At 43.9% G+C, this 16638-nt stretch overlaps 1 protein-coding gene across 2 annotated transcripts in view; it reads right to left on the reverse strand.

The window, feature by feature from the left end:
- CERT1 (ceramide transporter 1) overlaps nt 1–16638 on the reverse strand; it is a 2527843-nt gene that overhangs the window by 1712734 nt on the left and 798471 nt on the right. The gene's annotated exons all lie outside the window — the stretch shown is intronic.

The following is a 16638-nucleotide window of genomic DNA, read 5'->3' on the forward strand; positions in this document are numbered from 1 at the left end:
GTCGTCGCTTCTTCCCTGACATCAGTGCGGCAGGGGTATAAAAGAGGCAGCCAACGCCATTTTCTTTAGTTTTTTCTTGCCCCAGAAGTCAGGTGCCCCCAGAAGGAAGGCAAACATGATGTTATGCAAAGATGCAATGTTGATAAATCAAAAACAGTAGTTGCAAGCAAATACACCATAAAAGAATACCCCAAAAAGGTTATATGAAAAGTGTTTGTCATAAGGCCTGTCCTAAGAGGGGATGGAGGGAGAGAAACCTGGACTGCAGCTGTATGAGCACTCGAACATCTACATTTATGGTAGGTACAAAACTGTACTATGCTCATCGTGCATACAGCTGCAGTCATAACAGATGGGTAGAATCCCAGAGCTAAGTAAGGGTGGTAGGCACTAAGTGGAACTAGGAGGGGCTAGGATGCCATGCAGAACTGCTGTGGCAAAGCCCGCTCTAGATTTTGAGTATAGTGGGAGGTGATAGTGCTTGGAGAAAGTGTGCACTGAACTCCAGGTGGCGGCTTCCAAAATGTCCTTGGTAGGGACCCCCCTGAAGAAGGCTGCAGAGGTAGCTGTGGCTCTGGTGGAGTGGGATCTGATGCATGCAGGCACAGTTTTTCCATGAAATGAGTAACAAAAGCGTATGCAGTGGGCTATCCATTTTGAAACTGTCTGTTTGGAAATAGCCTTTCCCTGAGCACCTACAGCATAGGACACAAAGAGTTGCTCAGATTTCCTGAATGGCTTTGTTCTGTCCAAGTAGTAACGAAGTTGTCTGTGAATGTCCAAGGAATGTAGTAGTCTTTCCCCTTTGTTTTGTGGATTAGGTTAAAAGGTAGGTAAGTGGATAGTCTGATTCAAAGCTACACTGGATACTACCTTTGGCATAAAGGTAGGACTGGTTCGTAAGGAAACTCTGTCCTGATGGAAAATGATGAATGGTTGCACAGCCATGAGGGCCTGTAGCTCCGAAACCCTGCGTGCTGAGGTGATAGCCAGAAGAAAGGCTGTTTTCCATGACAAGTACTGTAACTCTGTTGAAGAAGCTGGCTCGAAGGGAGGAAGGGTCAGCTTTTCCAATACGTAGTTGAGGTCCCAAGCAGGGACTGGTGGTTTCCTTGGGGGTTTTAAATTCTTTTTTCCCTCTGAGGAACTGCCTTAAGAGAGGGTGAGAGAATAATGGAGGATCTGTGTTGTATTGTGCAGAAATGGCTGAAGCGTGGATCTTGATGGAGGAAAAGGAAAGTCCATTGTTTAACATCTCAGCTAGGTACTGTAAAATTTGAGGTATATTTATTACCCAAGGATTCTGTCCTTTTTCTTGATTCCAGGCACAAAATCGTTTCCATTTGGCGGAGTAAGCCTTTCTAGTAGAAGGTCTTCTGGTCTCCAAGATGACATCCTGCACCTCCTTGGAGAGGAGAAACTGTTGGGAAATCAAGGAATTCTCCATGCAGCTAGATTTAGAGTTTTGAGATGGCTGTGAATGGTTTTGTAGTTGTGCTGGGACAACAGAAGAGGGATTAGAGGTAGGATCCATGGTGGGGAATGTGTCAGGCTCCTCAGGAGCGGATACCAGTGTTGTCTTGGCCAGTCTGGAGCGATGAGAATCATTTTCGGCCTCTCTGCTCTGGCTTTAAATAGAACTTTGGGCAGCAGAGGAAGAGGCGGGAAGGCATAGACTGTCAATGTTGCCCAATTGAAGGAAAGTGCGTCCACTTTCCAGGCCTGTGGATGATAGGTCCTTGAACAAAAGTTTTTCAACTGGCAATTTCTGTGGGTAGCAAAGAGATCTATGTCTGGCTGTCCCCATGCCTGAGTTATCTTTGTGAAAAGTTGAGGATGCAACTTCCATCCGTGTGGATCTGTCATATTTCTGCTTAGGTTGTCTGCCAGTGTGTTTTCCTTCCCTGGCAGGAATTGTGCCTGCAGTTAAATTTGCAATTCCAGTGCTGTGTTCCATAGGGTCATGGCTTGCCTGCACAGGGGGTATGAATGAGTTCCCCCCTGTTTGTTTATGTACCACATCACTGTGGTATTGTCTGTCCTTATCAATAGCTGGCCTGGATGCAGTAGGTCTTTGAAGGTCATAACAGCCTTTTGCACGGCTAGCATTTCCTTTTGGTTGATGTGAAGGTGCTTCTCTTTTCAGGTCCATTTTCCCTGAATGCACTGATCTGTCATGTGTGCTCCCCAGGCGTAGTCTGAGGCGTTTGTTGTGATGATTTGAGTTGCTTGAGGTACACAGAAAGGAAGACTTGTGTTTCTTTGGCAAGCTTGAGTCCACCACAAAAATTCCTTTTGAAGGCATGGAATGAGTGGGATAATTGTTTCCAAGCTGTGGCTGTGTTGAGACCATAAGTTTTTCAGGTACCATTGAAGTTTCCTCATATGCAGCTTTGCACATGGGATTAGTAGGATGCAAGATGCCATGAATCCCAGAGCCTGCAGGATTTTCCTTGCAGTTAGCCTGGTGTAAGTTGCCATTTTTCTGAAGTATTGAGACAGTTGCCCTTGCTTGTCTGGTGTGAGGTAGGCCATCTGGGTGGTTGTATCCAAGCTGGCACCCAGGAAAATTATTTGTTGAGAGGGTATTAGTTTTTACTTCTTTTTGCTGACTGTGTATCCCAGGAAGTTCAACAGTTTTATTACAAATGCCAGGTGCTGCAGTAGTATGTCCTTGCTGTCCGCTTGGATCAGGCAGTCGTCCAGATATGGGTAGATTTGTATCACTTGTAGTCTGCAGAAGGCGATTACTGATGCCAGGCATTTTGTAAACACTCTGGGCGCAGTAGATAAGCCAAAGGGCAATGCAGAGAATTGGTAATGGGTTGAACCTGCAAGAAATCTGAGGTATCTTCTGCAATCTTGTCTGATAGGGACATGCAGGTATGCCTCCTTGAGGTCCAATGTTACCAGCCAAGACTCCTTGCCCAGCATGGGAAGAAGCTGCTGTAATGTGAGCATCTTGAATTTTGGCACCTGTAGATGTATTTAGGATGGATACGTCTAAGATGGGTCTCCAATCTTTGTCTTTCCTCGGTACCAGGAATAGTCTGGAATAAAACCCTTGACCTTGTTCTTTTGTAGGTACCTCTTGAATTGCTTTCATGTCCATGATAGCTGCAACTTGTTTTTGTGCCTCTGCCCTTTGATTTTGTGGCAGGTTGGGCATGCCTCTCATTTTTGGAAGGGTGTGAAAGTGGAACCTGTAGCCTCTCCATCTATAATGTCCAGAATCCATTTGTCTTTTGTAACAATATGCCAATTTTTTGAGAATAATGTCAGTTTTACGCCCAAAGGTGCTGCCATTAAAGCTTTGCTTGGCAGGTGTAGGGGCAAGTCATTGTGTCTGTTTTCTAAAAGACTGTGATCTATCTTCTCCACCTCTTGGGGTTGGTGCTTGCCACTGTCTGGCTCTGTAAGATCCTTGAGGTTGCCCTCTGCCCCTTGGGCGCCTGTATCCGCCCCTTTGAGGTCTGTCTGTGGCTGGAAAGGACCAATTTTTTGAAGGCCAGTTTCTGCTGAAACGCGGAGGCTGTACCTGCAGGAAATCTTTCACTGTTTGCATTGATTTCGCTTTTTCCTCCATTTTCTTCAGCACCTCCTCAGCTTTAACACCAAACAATACATCTTTTTGAAGAGGTGCATCCAATAATTTAGCTTTGACATAAGGTAAGGTTTGCTCTTTGAGCCAAGCATGCCTACGTATAACAGACCCCGTAACAGCAGCTCTACATGAGGCCTCTAAAGCATCAAAACAACACTGCAAGGTATGTTTACCAACTTGCTCTGCACCATGCAACAAATCCTGCAACTCTTTTAAATCTGGTTGTTCTGGTTGTGTCATCTTGCTTTTCAGCTGAGATATCAAAAACTGTTGATACTTTAACATATGGAACTGACAGTTTAATGCCCTCATGGTTAAAGTGGCCGAGGTGTACACCTTTTTCCCCCACCTTTCTAAAGCTCTGGAATCTCTCTCTGAGGGTAATGGATTTTTAGCAGTAGAGGCCTTAATTCCCTTGGGACCCTGTGAAATTGTCTCTGGGTCAGCAGTATGGCTTTTATATAGGAACTGGTGAGAATCAGGAACCCGGTAATACCCCTCTGGTTTAACAGAAGCTGGAGGCAAAGAATCAGGATTAAGGCTGGCTTCTGTGTACACATCATCCAATATATCTAAAACAGGAGGGATAGCCAGAGGCCTATGCTGGGGGAGCAGGAGAAATTCCCTGAGCCTTTTCTTGGAATCTGAGTAATCTTGGCCTTCCCAGTGAAAGTGTTCCCTCAATGTATGCAGGGTTTCCCCAAAAGAGAAGTCCTCGGGGGGGGGGGGGGAGACCGAGGGAATAGACTCCTCTACATCAGAGTCTTCAAATGGAGAATAGGCATAATCCTGGTCCTCAGATAGTTCTGAGGTAATAGAAGCTTGATCTGAGGAAAGGTAGTCTTCCTCTAATCTGGGCCTTTTGTCAGAGTGGGGTTGAGAACCCCTGATAAGAGTAATCAAATCCTCAGCCATTTTAAGCATCTGTGTTTTAGGCATGGTGCCTTGAGAGGGGGCCTGAGGAACCTGTTTTTTGGTTTTCATGGCTGCTTTAGATTTAGTGAAGGTTTTAATGGAGAAGGAGGAAGGCCTGAAAACCCCTTGAGAAATGGCAGGCCTGTCTAAATTCTGAGTTCCCCCGCCAGGGGTGGCGTCGGGATCTGTAGTAGGAATGGGGGCCAAGGAGCCTGCGACCTCGGGTACTGAAGACACAGGTAATGCATTGTCATCGGTACTCAGGAGCTGCGTAGGCGCCTCGCTGAGTACCGGAGAACCAGTAGTTGGCCTTAGCGTGGTTTCAGTAGGTGGTGCGGACCTCGTATGTCAGTCCTTATCTTTGCATTTTTTGCTCAAAACTGGAGTCGGAGTATCCGACAACATAATATAATTAAACTTTTTGCCAAAAAAAGTGAAGGGTGAACTCCGGCCGACGCTTAATAGTGCGCTTACTGAATCTAGCACAAAAACGGCAGGCCGAGACGTCGTGGTCTGTGCCTAAGCAAGGTATACAGAAAGAGTGGAAATCCTTATGCGGTATTTGCTTCCCACATGAAATGCAATTATTAACTTTGTCTGACATCGGTCTGAGGCAAGAAAAGTTTCCCCATCGGGGTACTTAGCTTTCAAGAAGACTTCGGCTGAAATACTTTCGTAAATCTCAGGAGCTGGCCAACCGGCACTTGCGAACTGCTTCTGCTTCGGGCACCGTGCGGCAAGAAAGACTGAAGAAAATGGCGTTGGCTGCCTCTTTTATACCCCTGCCGCACTGACGTCAGGGAAGAAGCGACGACAACCGACACCGGACCTAGACTTTGGAATTCGGCCGACCGAGGACCCACCTGACGGCAGGAATACCCCATCTGTTATGACTGCAGCTGTATGCACGATGAACATCAAAAGGATCAACCTAAAAGAACAAAAAAAAAATTCTGGAAGCTTTTAACAAAATTACTTTCACAGAACTCCAGCATCCTTTACAGAATATGAAATAATTTCTAAAGTTATAACCAAATGCAAGAAATCAATGGAGATCTACTCAATTTAATGAAAATTAAACCTGAAAAGAACATTTTCAAAAATGAATTAAACACTACCTATAAAACAATAACCCGGTGTTTGAGACACGGATGCCAAGTAATTTACCTCGAGAGCGAAGCTCAAGAGGTGAATCTTGGCATCCATGTGGAGAACATACAAGGGGTTATGAACAGTGAGACGACCATAATTCTTTATAGTATGTGAAGCTTTACCTCCTCTATGTACTGCTAAAGTGGAAAAAGTCGTTATGTGTTTTCCTGGACTTCAGTGCTGTAAGACAACTAGCAAGCTCTGTCAAGAGAGGTAGTGTAACACAGTCTATTACATTTACACTTCCCTCCATACTGCTCATCTGTCCAGATTTTCACAGGACATCCAGATTGTTTCATATTTTAGGTCTGTTCTTTATAAAATGTGTTTTTTGGACCTGCCACTGAGACATGAAGTCACTAAACAATGATAAAACTCGAGTTTCATCGCTCACATTCTTGAGATTATTCAGGCAAACACATATCCTGTTATTCTAGCAAGTCTTTGGTAAGTTTTTTTTTTTTTTTTTTAAAGGAAGTTAGGGACACATTAAGGCTACAGACAAAAGGCAAAAACAAATCTTTTGCTCTGCCGCGGTCATTTGCTAGTGAGTACAGCCATATTTTATTGCCTAGTGTGGGACCCGACCTTATCAACTTTCACAGAAGGTGCTTAACATTTGTTAAGGTCAGGTCATGTGCCATTCTGGTGCTTAACGGGTTTATCTTTTTTCAAACACTGGAACGTAATTAGCGAGCTCCATGCACTACAAAATTATATCCTTAAGACTACATTAAAAAGTTAACATGTCAAGATATCTGAACACTAGGACAGCAAGTGTTTTTAAACATGCTGTATTAAAAAAGGAATGATGTTTTGAATTACTTCACACTAAACCGGACAGATGACGCCATGACATAAGCTTAATTAGGTTCATAGGTAGGTACTAGGCTATCGGCCCAAGGGCCTACGTAAGCCTAGCCAACAAGGTTCCGTGGCTTACGCCACCCAAGAAAGTTATTTTCCTGTACCACTATCAAGCAGAGACACAGAAGTGATCCCCGATGGTGTATTTCTTATTTCCCATCCACTCAAGATTTTTCTTGAAGAGTGCTAATGAAGAACTTTGCTTGACATAGATGGGTAGCCTGTTCCAGGGTATGCAAAGTCTTTGGGACAGGAATCTATCCCTCCAGTACGTCCTTTTTACTGTGGTGACAAGGTTGAGGTCCCTAGAGCATGTAGCTCGGAGGGATATGGACTTCTTTAGGTGTAGCATGTCCAACAGCTCTAGGTTTGACATAGCTTTATATATTAGGCAGAGATCACCTCCGAGTAGGCGATATGCTACGGAGTAAAGCTGGAGTTTTTTGACAAGGTCAGTGTAGGGCATTTGTTTGAGGATAGTAATCCTCTTTGTGAGGTATTTCTGTGGCCTTTCCAGCTGCTGCAGATGTCTTGTGAGGTACATTCCAAAAGGGGCGTTGTATGCTATAATGGGTCTAATGAGTGTCGAGTAGAGGGGAACAATGACCTCTTTTTTCCTGGATGAGAACCCTTTTATGATTAGGTGTGCCACATAGAAGGACTTTCTGACTACTGTGGCGATGTGACTATCAAAGGAGAGACTACTATCCACCTGGGTCCCAAGGTCTCATCACATATTCGGTGTTAAGTAAATTGCTGCCTATGTGGTAGTTCATGGGTACAAAGTTTTTACCAAAGGGGATGACACTGCACTTTTTGGCATTGAGCTTGAGGCCATGGCTCTGACACTAGGCATCTGTCTCAGCGAGGCCCTTCTGTAGAATGTCCATATCATTTGGGGACTTGACTATGGCTCCTAGTTTGCAGTCATCTGCAAACTTCGTTAGCCAGAGGCCTTCTGTGTTAACCTGTACTTCAGAGAAGTAGATACCAAACAGGAGAGGTTTGTTTAAAAAAAAAAAAAACAAATTCTGGAAATTACTATTCCAAAGCAGAATTTTGGTTTACAAGAACAGTGGTACTTTTGTTGAGTGGGGAGTCATTATTATACAAATCCTGTATAAAGAACAGCAAATTAGTATCAGGTCTGAAACCATGAAACCCTGCTTTAGAAGCACACCTCATTCCTTTTGTGTTGACATGCAGTGGTGCAAGCGCAAGTCAGTAAAGGGGTTGACATACAAGGAAGACACTTTCAAAATGACATGCCACCTCTAACAAGCTATGAAGGAAGCATTTGAAACTGCAGCTATGAAGTAGGTGCTAGCCCAAGCGCTTCCATGCAGGTTGTATCCCATTTTGCCATGAGGAAACCTCTGCAGGAACTAGCACAATTGCTTTTAACCTACAGTAAAAACTGCAGAAGTTGCAATCCTTGAGAGATCAACAGCCATTTGTGAAAGCAATGCAATTTTTGATAGACAGAAAAATTCCATGTATTGCTTCCTCATGATCAGCAAAGCAACTTTTTATCAAAATTAACATGTTGCTTCACCACAGTCATTTTTGGCAACATACATGTAAGCATTAGTCTCAAATGAAGCCGTAGAGATATACTGATCATGCTGTTTGCCATAGCTCTGTTTCAAGAATTCAACTGCAACCCATCACTTACAAATGTTTACTTTTATTACAATAACTTATAACTTAAATACTTAAAAAAATGCTACTTGGTGCATCTCTATCAGGTACATTTTTTACTTCCCAATCTTCAATTTAGGATTATTCACTTTGTGTACTGTCTTTTCCAGCTGTATTTTTCTCTAAACAATGGTTTGGAACACAATGTTATTTTTTAAATCAGTATCAAAGTGTCTGCTGTTTCCCTGACATAAGCTGCCCTTGTGAAAGCAATGCAATTTTTAAACCAGCAGCAAAGTCCTGTATGCTATCAAAAACATTTATGTCTTTTTTTTGTGAAACATATCGCTTAACCTGAGGTTGTGGTACAAGATGGATGAAGCCCTGACTACAGTACAGGTGCCTCAAGTTCAACTACAGGATACGTGCCCAAGGAGTGGCGTACGGCAACTGTGGTCCCACTCCACAAAGGAGGTACCTCTACCGACCCTGGAAATTACCGCCCCATAAGCTTAACAAGCCTGGTCTGCAAAGCTATGGAGAGGATCATAATGGAACTCATAAACAAAGACATAGGGGACTTGCGGACATTGGACCTGACCCAGTTTGGCTTTGTCAAGGGCAGATCATGCCTTTTGAACTTGGTCGACTTCTTCGAAACAGTCACCAAGGCCATTGATGAGGGAAAGGCAGTCCATACAGCCTACCTAGACCTCGCAAAAGCTTTCGACACAATACCCCACTCGGGTATTATAGAGAAACTTACCAGCTTAAATGTAAACCCATATGTCACAAGATGGGTTGCAAACTGGCTAAAGGACAGAACCCACAGGGTTAGAGTTGCTGGCGCCATGTCAGACTCCAAGCCGGTCACAAGTGGGGTCCCACAGGGCTCAGTCCTTGGCCCACTGTTGTTCGGCATCTACTTCTCAGAAGTACAGGCAAACATAGGGGGACTATGGCTGACAAAGTTTGCAGATGACTGCAAACTGGGCCATAGTGGAAAGTACATCGGACACAGATATCCTTCAGAGGGTCTCACGGAAACTGATAACTGGTGCCAGAGCCATGGCCTGAAGTTAAATGCCAAAAAATGTATAGTCATACCCTTCGGGAAAAACAAGGTAACCCCAAGCTACCATATAGGTGTCAATCCATTAAGCACAGAAGAGGTTATCAGGGACCTGGGGACCCAGGTTGACAGTGGCCTTTCTTTTGACAATCACATTGCTAAAGTGGTTAGAAAGACCTTCTACATTGCCCACCTGATCATGAAGGGATTCACATCCAGATCAAGTGAGGTCATTGTTCCCCTGTACTCTTCACTTATCAGACCAATGATAGAGTACAATGCCCCATTCGGGATGCATCTCACCCGACACCTGCAGCAATTGGAGAGACCCCAAAAGTTCCTCACCAAAAGGATAAAGGGACTCCAAAATCTGTCATATGCTGCCAGACTGAAGAAACTCCAACTCTATTCAGTCGCATACCGCCTGCTCAGAGGTGACCTGTGCCTGACATACAAGGCCATGTCCAACCCGGAATTAATGGACATGCTCCACCTCAAAAAATCCACATCTACCAGATCCACTAGAGCAAGCGACTTAAACCTTAGCACGGATATAAACAGGACATGCTGGAGGGATAGATTTGTCACCCAGAGACTCCCTATGCTGTGGAATAAAATCCCAGTCCATGTGAGGCAGAGCACCTCGCTGGCTCTGTTCAAGAGAAATCTTGACCGGTGGATGGGAGATCGTAGGTTTACCCCGGGAATCATCTCTGTGTCACTGCTGGACAGAGGCACAACAAACTAATGGGCACAGTATTTTTTAACATAAGGGGTGGCGTAAGCCACAAAACTTTGGGCTAGGCTTATAAATGCCTTACGGCAGATAGCCTAGTATAAACCTATGAACCTATGAACTAGCAGCTCAGATGCTTAATGATACAGGGAAGATAGGAGTGGGAAGATGTTGGTTCCTGTCCTACTCACATTACTGCTCCAATGACAAGCCACTGTCATGAAATGGGGGCCCTGTGCGTGAATGACTTTCGTGTGGACACAAAGACTGTGATGGTATCCCTTGTCATCAAACATGAGAAAGTACGAATGTGTAGACAGAAGAATGTAGTCAATCCTTGTGACGTGGGATAGATAAAGGGCCAAAAAAAATTACACACACACACTTTATGAGGACGCCAACAAGCGCTGCCTGGAGGATGACCTACCTTGAGAGCAGCATAATGTCTGAGCAAAGGAAGGACTATCAGCGGGTATGGTGGCAAACATACAAAAATTCATACACACACATATATATATATATATATATATATATATATATATATATATAAAATATATGTATATTATATATATGTACGTGTGTGTGCGTGTATACATACTATATATATATATATATATATATATATATATGTGTGTGCGCGTGTGTGTGCGTGTGTAATATACACATACACACAAGAACCGCATGTATGTGGGTGAGGAGTATGTGATTTCAAACCTAGTATTTAATGGTACAGTTTTTAAGACGTTATCGATTCCCTAGTAAGCCAACTTTTCAGATAGAAGCAGTTCATTAAACTATAGCTATGCTTTTTCTCATTCAGCATGGACCCCTGCATATTTGTCCCTTTACGATTTGACAGAACTATACTAGTAAGCCGAGTGAGGATGTAGCATGATGCATAGCGTTTCAGACTTGTACAGTAGTTTTGCTTTGTGCAGTACTCGTTAAAAGCTGTAAGAGGTGCTTCACCTTTGTGATACAGAAAAGTCCCTTTGTTTGAAGCTAAGTCACTGGCCTTTTATTTTGAGCACAGTTCATAAGCCCAGACACACCCCATAAAAGGGGATGCACTAGGGGCTAGGGAACGATAACACCTGCTTGAGAGAATGCTGCAACCCCATCTATCCCAGAAATCAGTCACGGAAAAAAGGACTATATAAAGAAGCTGCAAGGTACTTGCAAGGAAACAAATTTTTACGTGTGACAACAATTTGGCCACCAAAGTTAAGTAAATTACATAGGAGACTGCTAATACCACTTCACTAACATCATGAGCCCTGTAGGCTGGGGAAATACGGCCCACTGGCACAGTAAGACACCTCAAAATGTTTAAACAGCAGTCTACTATGTACAACAAAGCTAATTGGAACATTAAGGTACAGCAAATGGAGGCAAACAGCCTATCTTTGTGTCAGAGGCCTGAAGCAAGGTCAATATTCTTAAATGAATGTATGGCTGTAAGGATGCCCACAAGAAATCTAATGTTATGTAAAGGAGCACACTTTCACAACATACAATCACATCCGAAAAATGCCATAATTAAAAAGCCCCTAGCTGTATGTAGTAAAGCTAACTATGTATAACGTTACTCCACTAGCAACCAAATCTCATCCTCTCAATTCCCACCCCAAGTTCATCCAGAGATAACTTGATTCATCAAAGCCAACTTTCACAGCTTTACACACCAGTTTTCCCTCAGTTGAATAGACACACCCCCACCCTCACCAGGGAATCAAGTCAGCTGTGACATAAAAAGGAAGCTTGCCCACACCATCTTCAGTTCTTTCATGCCCCTGTAAGTAACAAGGGTCTGGTAGAAACCAGAGATGACAGTTCAATCAAAAGAAACCTTTGAGTTCCCTCTCCAATTACTTACTAAATTAAGGTGCATGTCTTGCAAGGGTTAGAAGAGAGGGAAAACACACGCATACCAGCCAAGTAGTCTCCGGATTGTACAGAACACACTGCATTTACATAGCCAAGAGTCACTCTTCCTCTCTTCTACAGTCGACAGTGGTGTTTTTTTATTGCCTCTTGTACCGCAATTACAGCCAATTGGCATCACATTATATGAGCCAATATGCTAAGTTCTAAAGCTAAGCAAGCTAATGAGGATGCACACAGAAGTCATCCAATGATGTGCTGCTTCAGTTTTTGTGCCACTGCAATACCTTCAAAAAGTGTATTGCAGGGTGCTCAGTTTTACTAAGTAATTAGGAAAAGTTATTTGACCATCCTGGGGGCAAACATGGAAGCCAAAGTGAGTTTCTGGACCTCTCTGGAGTTGCTGCCCCACCCAGCGTATAGGCAAGGAAAGTACAGTTGTGTACCTACCATAAATTTAGATGTTCGAGTGTATTCACTGTTGCAGTCATTACACTTGGGTTATCCTGCTGGCAGGCTACCCGAAGTCGGCCTGAATTCCAAAGTTTTGGTCAGGCGTCGTTTGCTGTCACCTCTTCCCGGACATCAGTGCGCCAGGAGTATATAAGATGCAGTAGACGCCATTTTCTTCCGTTTTTCTTGCCCCAGATGTCAGGTGCCCCCAAAAGGGTAGGCTAAAAACATTGCTTATAAAAAGCATGCACTAAAATAAACAACACCTTCATCGACAAGCAAATACGCCACATAGGTTGTATAGAATAGAGAAGTACAGATAAGTCCCAGCAAAGAAAGGGGGATGATGGGTGGGTAACCTGGACTGCAACAGTGAATACACTCGAACATCTACATTTATGGTAGGTACACAACTGTACTATGTTCATTGTGTTTCACTGTTGCAGCCATTACACTTGGGTTGAATCCCAAAGTTGAGGTTGGGCGGCTGGGTCTAAATAGAATTAGGAGTGGCTATCAGGCCCTGCAGAACTGCAGTGGCAAAGCCTGCTCTGGATTTAGAGTAAAGAGGCAAGTGGTAGTGCTTGGTAAAAGTGTGCACTGAACTCCAAGTTGCAGCCTCCAAAATATCCTTGGTTGGTACTCCACTGAGGAAGGCTGCTGAGGTGGCTGCTGCCCTGGTCAAATGTGGCCCAATGCCCTTAGGCACTGATTTGCCATGTTGTGCATAGCAGAAATGAATGCGGTGCCCTATCCATTTTGAAATAGTCTGCTTTGAGATAGCCTTTCCTTGTGATCCTGCAGCATATGCCACTAGAAGTTGCTCAGTCTTTCTGAAAGCTTTAGTTCTGTCCAAGTAGAAGCGTAGCTGTCTGTGTATATCCAAAGAATGCATGAGTCTCTCCCCTTTATTCTGGGGATTTAGATAAAAAGTAGGCAAATGGATGGTTTGATTAAGGGCCACACTGGATACTACCTTTGGCATAAATGTTGGGTTTGTCCTTAGAGAAACCCTGTCTGGATGGAAGATGATAAAAGGTTCCACAGCCACTAATGCCTGTAACTAGAGACTCTTCTTGCTGAAGTTATTGCTAGGAGCAGAGCTGTTTTCCATAAGAATTTTATCTCAGCTGTATTGGCTGGCTCAAAAGGAGGCAGTGTGAGCTTTTCCAAGACAAAATTGAGGTCCCATGTAGGTATTGGTGCTCTCCTTGGGGGTCTTATGTTTTTGGCCCCTCTGAGGTACTGCCTTAGCAGTGGATGTGAAAAGATAGGTGGTTCCGTACTGTAATGAGCTGAAATGGCAGTGGCATGGATCTTAATTGATGAGAAGGATAGGTCTTTGTCCAGCATCTTAGTTAGGTATTGTAAAATCTGAGGAATATTTGGAATAAGCGGGTCAATTCCTTGTGCCTGGTTCCAAGCACAGAATCTCTTCCATTTTTCTGCATAAGATTTTCTGGAGCTGGGCCTTCTGGCTTTCAAAATAACATCCATAACTGCTTTTGAGAGGTGTGTGTTCTGAGTGGTTATATTATTTGCCATGCAGCCAGATTTAAGGTTCTGAGTTGGCTGTGTAGGATCTGATTGTTTTGTTGGGTCAGAAGATGAGGAATTTGAGGTAAAGTCCAGGCTGGGCCTTGAGACAAGCTCTTTAGGATTGGGTACCAGTGCTGGGGTGGCCAGTCTAGGGGCAATCAGTATCATTTTTGGCTTCTCTTGTCTGACCTTTAGGAGTACCTTGGGGAGGACAGGCAGTGGAGGAAAGGCATATTCTGTAAGGGTTTTCCAGCTGAATGACAGAGCATCCACCTTCCATGCTTGTTTGTGATAAGTTCTTGTGCAGAATCTCTGTAGTTGGTAGTTGTGAGGGGAGGCAAATAGATCTATGTCTGGGCATCCCCATTTCTTTGTTATCATACTGAAGACTTGTGGATCTAGTTTCCACTCGTGAGGGTGCATGAGGTTTCTGCTTAGTTCATCTGCCAGAGTATTTGTCTTTACTGGCAGGAATTGTGCTTGCAGATGTACTTGGTAAGTCAATGCTGTGTTCCACAAAGTCATGGTTTGCCTGCAGACGGGGTAGGAATGTGTGCCCCCTTGCTTGTTTATGTACCACATGACTGTAGTACTGTCCCATCTTTAGCAATAGTTGTCCTGGATGGAGAAGATCCTTGAAAGTTGTTAAGGCATTTTGTACTGCTAGCATCTCTTTCCGATTGATATGAAGATGCATTTGGCTTGCGGACCACGTGCCCTGAATACATTTTCCTGCCATGTGTGCCCCCCCCCCAGGTGTAAGCCGATGCATATGTTGTTAGTGTCTGCCTGGCTGTGGGTAAAGTGAATGGCTGTCCCTTGTTGTGGTGACAGGCCAGTGCCCACCATCGAAACTACTGTTGCAGGCAGGGAATTAGGGTAATTAATGTTTCCAGGCTGTGGCAATGTGGAGTCCAAACACTTTTTAGATACCATTGTAGCTTCCTCATATCAGTCTTGCATATGGAATTAGCAGAATGCAGGATGCCATGAAGCCCAAAGCCTGCAGAATTTTTCTTGCAGGTAACTGGGTTTTTGTTGCCTTGTTTTCGAAATAACAAGTCAGTTGCCTTTGTTTGTCTGGTGTGAGATAAGCCATCTGGGCAGTTGTATTTAAGCTTGCACCCAGGAATATTATCGCTTGAGATGGCACTAGTTTTGATTTATTTTCATTTACTGTGTACCATAGGCAAATTAGTAATCTTTTTACAAACGCCAGATGCTTTAGTAGAATGTCCTTGCTCTCTGCTTGAATAAGGCAGTCGTCCAAGTAGGGATAAATTTGAATTCCTCTGTCTGCAAATGCAATTACTGGTGCCAGGCATTTTGTGAAGACCCTGGGCGCAGTAGATAAGCCAAAGGGCAGTGCAGAGAATTGGTAGTGCATTGAGCCAGCTATGAATATGAGGTATCTTCTGCAAGATTGTCTGATTGGGACACGCAGGTATGCCTCTTTGAGGTCCAAAGTTATGAGCCAAGCCTTCTTGCCCAGTATGGGCAGAAGTTGCTACAGTGTCAACATTCTGAATTTTGGAACGTCCAGAAAAGTATTTAGAATAGACAGGTCCAGGATTGGTCTCCATGCTTTGTCCTTTCTGGGTACCAAGAAAAGTCTTGAGTAAAATCCTTGTCCCTACTCTTGCTGTGGTACTCGCTGAATAGCCCTCATGTCCATGAGAGATGAAATTTGCTTTTGTGCCTCTGCCCATTGATTGTGTGGCAGGTCTGACATACCTTTTGCCTTTGGAAGGGTGTGAAAATGGAACCTGTAGCCCTGAGAAACGATATTCAATACCCAATTTGTCCTGGGTGAACATGTGCCAATTGTGTGAAAAAAGTGCTAGCTTTCCCCCTAAGGGTGCTGCCAAAAGATAAGTGCTTGGCATTGGCAGTGGGAAGTCATTGGGACTGTTTCCTATATGGTTGTGATTTGTCTTCTCCACTTTTGGAGGTAGAAGCACCCCATTGTTTAGGCCTGTATGAGCCTTGGGACTGTATCTGCCTCTTTGTGGTCTGCCTGACACTGGAAAGGACCAGTTCTTAGAAGGCCAGTCCTGCTAAATCTTGGTGGCTGAACCTGTAAGAAATCCTTTGCTGTCTGCATAAATTTCGCTTTATCCTCCATTTTCTTTAACACCTCTTCTGCCTTAACAGCAAACAAAGTATCATGCTGTAATGGAGCATCCAATAATTTTGCTTTAACATAAGGCAGATTCTGTTCCTTTAACAAAGCATGCCTTCGAATGACAGAGCCTGTAACAGCGGCCCTGCAAGAGGGCTCTAGTGAATCAAAACCACATTGCAAAGTATGCTTTCCCACTTGTTCAGCTGCATGCAATAAATCCTGCATTTTTTTGTTTTCAGGACATTCAGAGTTTGTTTGCATTTTCTGCTTTAGCAGAGACATTAGGTATTGCTGACATTTAAGCATATGAAACTGGCAATTTAAAAGCCCTTACAGCCAAAGCAGCTGAGGTGTAAACGTTTTTCCCCATCTGTCCAGTTCTTTAGAATCCCTATCAGAGGGGACAGGGATTTTTGCACTGGAAGCCTTGACCTCTTTGGGACCCTGAGAAATAGTTTTAGGGTCAGCAGCAGGGTTTTTATATAGAAATGTGTGAGAATCTGGAACCCTGTAGTGCCTATCTGGCTTAACTGGTGCAGGGGGTAAAGAGTCAGGAGACAGACTCTGAAAATACATCATCAACAATGTCTAGTACAAGTGGAATAGCAAGAGGTCTGTGCTGAGGCAATAAAAGAAAATCTCTGAGTCTT

Source organism: Protopterus annectens, chromosome 2.part2, assembly GCF_019279795.1.
Source record: "Protopterus annectens isolate FY-2018-M chromosome 2.part2, PAN1.0, whole genome shotgun sequence".
NCBI lineage: Eukaryota > Metazoa > Chordata > Ceratodontiformes > Protopteridae > Protopterus > Protopterus annectens.